This window comes from Eubalaena glacialis, unplaced genomic scaffold (genome assembly GCF_028564815.1).
Source record: "Eubalaena glacialis isolate mEubGla1 unplaced genomic scaffold, mEubGla1.1.hap2.+ XY scaffold_893, whole genome shotgun sequence".
NCBI classification, from domain to species: domain Eukaryota; kingdom Metazoa; phylum Chordata; class Mammalia; order Artiodactyla; family Balaenidae; genus Eubalaena; species Eubalaena glacialis.
Window position 1 is genome coordinate 10,993 of NW_026871797.1, and position 8,196 is coordinate 19,188.

An 8,196-nucleotide genomic window follows, 5' to 3' on the forward strand; every position below is an offset into this window, starting at 1 on the left:
CTGCGAGGAGGGGGTGGGCGCGCGCCGGGCCATGGCCGGCGAGGAGACGCGCGGGTGGGGGTCGGCGGCAGGGGCTGGCCCGACGCGGCCCGGCTGCGTCCGGGGCCAGGGGTGGGCGAGGGCGCCACCGCGGCGCAGCCAGGCGCGTCGTCTGGCCGTGCTCCCCGTCGGCCGCCGCGCGCCCGTTCTGTCGCTCACCCGGACGGCCGCGCGCCTGGCGCGGAGCACCGCGCCCCGCCAAGGGCACCGGGGTTCGCGTCGCGTCGGGTCCCAGCCAGCCCAGCGGCCACGCGCACGCCCAGGCCCGCCGTCAGGATGGCCGAGCGGTCTAAGGCGCTGCGTTCAGGTCGCAGTCTCCCCTGGAGGCGTGGGTTCGAATCCCACTCCTGACAAGCCAGCCTTTTGGCCCGCCCGACAAACGCACCCGGCCCTATGGCAGCGCTTTACTGCCTTCCAGTCCGTTCGCGCCCTGCACTCTTGCGGCCTCTCCAAACTCCGGCCCGGACATCCACGCCTCTCAGACGCGGGACCTTCTCAGCCACGGCCGCGGGCCTGGCAGAAACGGCGCACTAGGAACCCTCCGGCGACTGGCTTTCCGGACAAACGCCCTCCCCAGGGGCCAGCTCCTAAGCCCCCTCCTACCTGCACCCCCACCAGAAAAACCTTCAGTCCTTCGCAGCCCATCTTTCCTCACCTGCTTGCGGCTGCTGCTGCTGCTGCTGGTTTTCCTGCCTGCCTGCCTGCCTGCCTGCCTGCCTGCCTGCCTGCCTTCGTCCCTCCCTCCCACTCCCACTCCCACGCTCCACCCCGCCCCCACCGCCACACGCAGAACGGCCGCGTGTGGAAAGCCCGTCCACGCCTGGCCCGCCCTCCGACTTCGGCCCGGTGAACAGCGGACTCGCTCTCACAGCCTTTCTTCCACTTCCGCCACCAGCAGCTCTCCCTCTTTCCAACATCCTGTCCTTCCCACCAGCCCCAACGGCCCGCCTGCCCATTCCATTCCCTCCACAGCCACACCGTCTTGCCGGCCTGTGGTGCGTGCCCTCGGTGCTTTTTCGCCTTGGGACCTTGGCCGGACCACACCTGCCTACCTGCCTGCCTGCCTGCCTGCCTGCCTGCCTGCCTGCCGGGCCGCGTGCAGCCCAGCCTCCTGCTGGCCAGCCAACAGGGGGCCCTCCCTGCACGGGGCCTGGCGCAGGAGTCGCTCCCGGGAACGGTGCTCCAGTGAGTAGTGAGCGGAAGCCCTGGATGCCCTGTCACCCACCACAGACGTCCGGCCCCCAGCCCGGGCCACCCACCTCGGCGCCACAGCGCAAGTCCCTCGGGGAAGCCGCTGCTCCGGCCGGACCCAACCACACCCTGGCGCGCTCCCTCCCTCACCGGGCTGTCCGCGAGCCAGCAGCCAGTCTGCCCAAGTGCTTCTCCTCACAACCAACGCAGCAGAGCGGGACCCCGCGGGAGAGGGGTGGGCCAGAGCGCAGAAGCGAGGCTCAGACACCTTTGGTCTTGTGGCCTGAGCGCCGCTCGGCGACGGCGGCGGCGGCGGCGGCGGCGGCGGCGGCGGTGCCCGGTGTCCATCTCCCACGCTCGCGGTCCCTGCACAGCCCCGAGCTCCGATCCCTGCCCCCGCCCGCCCTCGCACGCCCCGCACCAGCAAGAAAGCCAGCCGCCAGAGGGGCTGTGCGTCGGGGCCGGGCGGCTGCTGAGAGGAACGTCGGCGCTCAGCCGCAGCGGCCACGCCTCGCCTGCCCTGACTGGGATTCGGGCGCGGGCCAGGCCGCTTCGGCTCCTGGCTTCCTCTGGCGACACCGACAGTCTCGCGGCGGCCGTGGACGGCAGAGAAAGCGCGGGACGGGCCGAGCACGCCTGCGTCCCTCCGTCCCTCGTCCCTCGGTGCTTCCGACCGCCTCGCGCCCTGGGGTCGCCAGCGTGCCCGGAGCCTCTCATTCAGGTGGCCCGTCGGCCTCCTGCTCAAATGGAGCACATGCCCACGGGGCGAGCAGTGACCAGGGTCCGGCGGTTGGCGGCGAGCGCCGCTGGGGCAGCGCCGGGCGCCGGCGGCCATCGGTGCATGGGTGGTTCAGTGGTAGAATTCTCGCCTGCCACGCGGGAGGCCCGGGTTCGATTCCCGGCCCATGCAGCCGCAGCGTCCCCTTTTGGTTCCCGCAGCCCCACAGCGGAGCTGGGCTTCCCCGCTGCCACACTCAAGGCACCGGTCCTGCAACAGCTCGCTCACCACCGCACCTTCCGGCCCCTGTCCTTCCCACGCAGACGCCCCCACCCCACACACACCCGGGAGCCACGCCTCCAGGACCTGACACCTTGCGGGCTCAGCCACTCTTACGCCCAGACCCCTTCCTTGTCCTTGCTCTCGTCCTTACCCCGACCCCGCTTGTGTCACGCTTCTCGCTGTAAGGAACACCCCACACTGGCACCCGCACAGCCCAACCTCTTCACCTTTCGCCACGTTTCCAAGCTCTCTGCCTCACTCTGCCCGCACTGCGAAAGTTATACTATGTTTGCACAACCAGGAGCAAGGAAGTTGCCACCTCTGGGAGTGATACATCCCATTTTCCTGGAGAGTCCCCAAAGCGTCCACTTGCACGAGGAGTTCAAAAAGAAGTCCACACTATCATCGCAGACTGCACTCTAGATTCATGTTCTGACCCTCGACAGAAATACGTTTCCAACACCGGCCCGCTCCTCCACCACTACTGCCACCACCACCATCAGCACGACAAACACCACCCCCTCCCCTGAACCTCTGCTCCCACCAACAGCGTCAGCCCTCGGGACAGCACCACCGGCACCACCACCTCAGCCTCCACCCTACTCCCACAGACACCCCCATCCCACCCCCTATCTCCCCACTTTTCCCCCGATCCTTTCCAAATCCTACGTTGTCAAGGATCCTGCCCTTGCCTCTGTCCCGTTGCCCTCCTTTTTTCCCCCTTCGTCTTCGTCTCCTTTTCGTAGCAGTACGGTTGATTTACAATACTGGGTTACTTTCAGGTGTACAGCCAAGTGATTCAGTTATATGTCCTTTTCCAGGTTATTTTCCATTATACGTTATCACGACATATGAATACAGTTCCCTGTGCTGTACGGCAAATCCTTGTTGCTTCTGTGCTTTATGTATAGTATTTCCCCTCTGTTAATCGCAGCTCCGGATTCTTCCCTGCCCTACACTTTCCCCTTGGGTAACGAACAGTGTGTTTTCCATGTCTGTGAGTCCGTTGCTCTTTGGCACATACATCCGTTTGTAGTACGGTTTAGATTCCACATATCTTTGTGCTTCTCTGCCTGACTTACGTCGCTAAGTGGAGTATACTCTAGGTCCATCCTTATCGGTGCAAATGGCAATATCTCACTCTTTTGTATGGCTGAGTAATATTCCACAGTACATACGTACCACGTCTTCCTGTGCCAGCCATCGGTTGATGGGCACTTGGGTTTTGTCCATGTCTTGGCTGTGGCCCGTAGTGCTGCTGTGAACGTGGGGGTGCATGGATCTCTGCAAATGACAGTTTCTCTCCTTTGCCGATGTGTACCCACGATGGGGAGGGCTGGATCATATGGGAGCTCGTATTCCACCTATTTATTTAGTGTGTTGTTTTTATTTATGCATTTAATATTTACTTATTCATTTACTTATAAGAACTAGTAGCTGTAATTTTGGAAGAAAAGTTGATTAACGATATTGAGTTAGTTTCAGGTGCACAGCAAAGCGGATACTGTCTTCCATGTCTAATATTGTTTCAGATTGCTTTCCATTACAGTTTACTACAGGATATTGAATATCATTCCCGGTGTTATTCTGGAAATCCTTGTTGCTTATGTCTTTTATATGAAGTACGGTGTATCTGTTCATCGCAGCTCCTAATTTATGCCTCCACCCCTCCCGTTCTCCTCGGGGAACCATCAGTGTGTTTCCTATGTCTGTGAGTCTGTTTCTCTTTTGCACATACCTTCTTTTCTATTATGTTTTAGATTCCACGTATGTTTGTGCTTCTCTGTCAGACTTACTTCGCTAAGTGTAATGTTCTCTAGGACCATCCTTATTGTGGCAAATGGCAATATTTCGTTTTCTGAAATGGCTGAGTAATATTCCACAGTACATATATACCGCATCTTTTCCTGTCAGCCAACTGTTGATGGGCACATGGGTTTTTTCTATGTCTTGGCTGCGGCACACAGTGCTGCTGCAAACACGGGGGTGCGTGGATCTCTTCAAACAACAGTTTTTCTCTTTGGCGGATGTGTACCCACGACGGGGATTGCTGGATCATCTGATGGCTCATGTTTCTCCTGTTTATTTTGGTCGTTGTTTTTATTTATTTACTTACTTACTTACTTATAAGTACTAGTACTCGTGGTTTAAGAAGAAGAGTTGATTAACAATATTGAGTTAGTTTCAGGTGTACAGCAAGGGGGATACTGTTTTCCATGTCTAATATTGTTTCAGATTGATTTCCACTACAGGTTATTGCAGGATATTGACTATCACTCCCTGCGTTATTCTGGAAATCCTTGTTGCTTATCTCCTTTATATGAAGTACTGTGTATCTGTTCATCGAGCTCCTAATTTATCCCTCCACCCCTCCTTTTTACCTCGGGTAACCATCACTGTGTCTTCTAGGTCTGTGAGTCTGTTTCTGTTTTGCACATAGATTCATTGGTAGTACTTTTTAGATTCCACATATCTTTGTGCTTCTCTGTCGGACCTACTTCACTAAGTGTAATATTCTCTGGGAGCATTCTTGTTGCGGCAAATGGCAATATTTCATTCTTTTTTATTAATGGCTGAGTAATATCCCATAGTACATATATACCACCTCTTCTTGTACTAGCCACCCGTTGACGGGCACTTGGGTTTTTTCCCGTGTCTTGGCTACTGCAAATAGTGCCGCTGTGAACGTGGAGGTGCTTGTGCCTTTTTGCACTCTTGTTTCGTCATTGCCGGGTACGTACCCAGGAGTGGGATTGCTGGATCATAGGGGACCTCTCCTTTGGCCTCTTTCAACCTCAACCCCTCCTCCCCCCACCCCCGCCGCCACACACACCTGAGACCGGATGGTTTCTCCCGATGAGAGGTGATGTATATGTCTCTGGGGCAGTAGAATGCCCCCACCCCATTCGGACCCCGCCTAGCCCCTGAGGCGCGCTCCGTTTCTGCTCTTCTCTTGCCTGCCTCCTACCCACCGCCCCCAGTCCCAACCCACTGGTTAGCCTGACCACCTTGCCGCACAGCACACCAGTCTGGCGCGCTCACCCGCCACCCCACCGCGAAGGGGTCCTCTCCCACCGTCTTCCTCGCCCCACAGCCCACTCACACACCCCGCCCTTCCCCCCAGCCTGCCGGCTCGGACCCCTCTCCCCGCCACCTTCCCCTTGTATCCCAGGCCCGACTGTCACATGTCCTGCCCGGAAGTCTCACTTCCGCCAGTGCTCCTCAGACGCACTCCTACTCCAGGCCCACCCCGGCCCCTGATCTGACCCACCCGTACACACGTGCCGGGCCAGGTGCTGCCACCACCCCCAAGCTTCTGCTGAGCCCCTGCCTGAGTGGCCAGCCGCTCTCCCGGGCCAGGTCCCCGCCAGCCCAACACCTCCCGCTCCTGCCCGCGCTCCACCCAGACACCCCAGGCCCTTCCTCGCACCTCCCAGCACGCGGCCCACCGCCGCCCTCTCTCCATGGGGTCCTTCTGCTCCGTTCCCTAACCCGCGTGGGGTGGCCACCGACCGCGGCCACAAACACCTTCATCCCACACTGTCAGCCACCCCCACGGCACCGGCAAGGGCGTTCAGGAAACCTGCTGCGGTGGTGCGAAGCACCCGTCTGCCCACCGGTGCTCCTTTCCACAGGGGATCCGGCTTTGTTAGAAGGCACCGCGTGTGACACCGCCGTCGCCGTCGGCGCTGCCGCCGCTGTCGCCGTGGGGGAAAAGCAGTGCTGATGGAGAGTCCAGACACAGGCGGGGGCGTTTGCTCGTGGCCACGGCCACGGCGGCGAGAGGCGCGGCCCCGGCCACTCGTGTTTGGGGCTGAGGCAAGCGTCCGAAAAGGAAGACACGGGACGTCGAAGGCCTCGAGTGGGCGCGCGCCAGTGCGGCCAAAAGGTTTGGCCGGGGAGGGAGGGTGGAGGTTGCCTGGCAGGGCTTGGGCTGGAGGTGCAGGGCACCGGGCGGCTCTTGTCGGGGCGCCGAGGCCGCGGAGCAAGCGTGGCCTAAAAGTGGGATGTGGACGGTGGGAGGTAGAGAGGCAGAAGAAAGGCTTCCCTGACCGGGAATCGAACCCGGGCCGCGGCGGTGAGAGCGCCGAATCCTAACCACTAGACCACCAGGGAGCGTCAGGCTCTACCACTGCTCCTGCTGGACCCATAGCACCCGCTCGGCGCCACCTTGGCGCCAAGACCCGGCCTTTCCAAGTCCAGCCACGCGCCGCCCCTGGCAATCCACGTGTCCTACCGTCCTTCCTGCTTGCAGCGCCCTCAGAACACTGCGCGCCTGCTTCTCGCACACACAAGAAAAGCCGCTGGGGCCAGCTAGCTCCCTGCTCCCAGCTCTCCCTCACAGGCCCCCGGCCGGCCGGCCGCCCGTGGAGCTCGGTAAAAGGTCAGCCCGCTGCGTTGGCCGGGAATCGAACCCGGGTCAACTGCTTGGAAGGCAGCTATGCTCACCACTATACCACCAACGCTGCACAGCCCGGGCCGCCCCGAGACGCCGGCACCGGGCTCGCCCGAGCGCACTCTCGTCGCCGCCGCCTTCTCCTCCTTCTCCTCCTCCTCCTCCTCCTCCTCCTCCTCCTTCTCTTCCTCCTCCTACTCCCCTTTCTCTTCCTCGTCCTCCTCCTCGTCCTCCTCCTCCTCCTCCTCCTCAGCCGCCGCCGCCGCCGCCGCCGCCGCTTGGAGCAGCCCTGCCCCGACGCCCCGCCGGCCGGCAGCTCTGTGACGTCACAGGCGCCACCAAGGCTCCCCGGCGCCCCACCCGCGCCAGCCCTACGAAGCTGCCCTCGGCCACCGGCCCGACCGCCTCAGGGGGGCGCTCTCGCTGCCTTGCTGCTCCAGGGCCCTCCGCTCCACGCCGCGGCCCGCCCCCGCCCCCGGGGCACGCGTCTTCCAGCCCCCGGCTCGCCAAAGCCCTTCTCCACCGGGCGCTGGGCCAGGCCACTCCCCGCACCGACAGGGGGACGGCACTCATCCGCCTCCCACCCGTCCCGGCAGCTGTGCACCTATGCCGCTGTGCATAGCTGCGCAGCTGTGCGTCGCGACGCAAGGAGCCCCCTGAGACAGCCACTTGGGGCGGGCCGCAATGTCATCGGGCGCTTGTGGGGTCCAGAGGAGGCCGTCGCTCGGCCCTGGCGACTGAGCGCCCGGCGAGGAGGAAGGGCTGGGTGGCTGGAGGGGGGCGAGGGTGGGCAGGCTGGGCACGCGCTGGCGCCCTGCGCCTCGCTGGAGGGCGGAGGGCGGAGGGAGGAGAAGAAGGGCCCTTGGGAGCCAGGCGGCAGGACAGAGAGCGGCGCCAGCCACCAAAAGAGGGCGTGTTGCCTCCCCGTCGGGGAATCGAACCCCGGTCTCCCGCGTGACAGGCGGGGATACTCACCACTATACTAACGAGGACGGCGGCCACCGCCCCCGCGCCCGGCCGCTCTCGGGCTGCCTGCCGACGCCTCCCCCTGCCCTCCGGCCCCCTGCCCACCACGGGCGCCCGGCTCGTGCCCGACCCGACCCGACCCAACGCCACACCAACCGCGTCCTCCAAAGCAGCAGCCCCCGACCCCGACAGGGACCCGGACCCGCGTGGCCCTGAAAACTCCGAGTGCGCGCTGCCTACTGCCTCCGACGCGGGGATCGCGCCGGGTGGAGGGGGCCCGAGACGGAAAGCAAGGCTGCGAGGAGGGGGTGGGCGCGCGCCGGGCCATGGCCGGCGAGGAGACGCGCGGGTGGGGGTCGGCGGCAGGGGCTGGCCCGACGCGGCCCGGCTGCGTCCGGGGCCAGGGGTGGGCGAGGGCGCCACCGCGGCGCAGCCAGGCGCGTCGTCTGGCCGTGCTCCCCGTCGGCCGCCGCGCGCCCGTTCTGTCGCTCACCCAGACGGCCGCGCGCCTGGCGCGGAGCACCGCGCCCCGCCAAGGGCACCGGGGTTCGCGTCGCGTCGGGTCCCAGCCAGCCCAGCGGCCACGCGCACGCCCAGGCCCGCC

General features: G+C 63.3%; 1 non-coding gene across 1 annotated transcript; it reads left to right on the forward strand.

Annotated features, from left to right (window-relative positions):
* Window positions 1-309: 309 nt before the first annotated feature.
* TRNAL-CAG (transfer RNA leucine (anticodon CAG)) lies at window positions 310-392 on the forward strand. The gene has a single exon. It is a non-coding gene; the product is annotated as a tRNA-Leu (tRNA).
* Window positions 393-8,196: the final 7,804 nt, after the last annotated feature.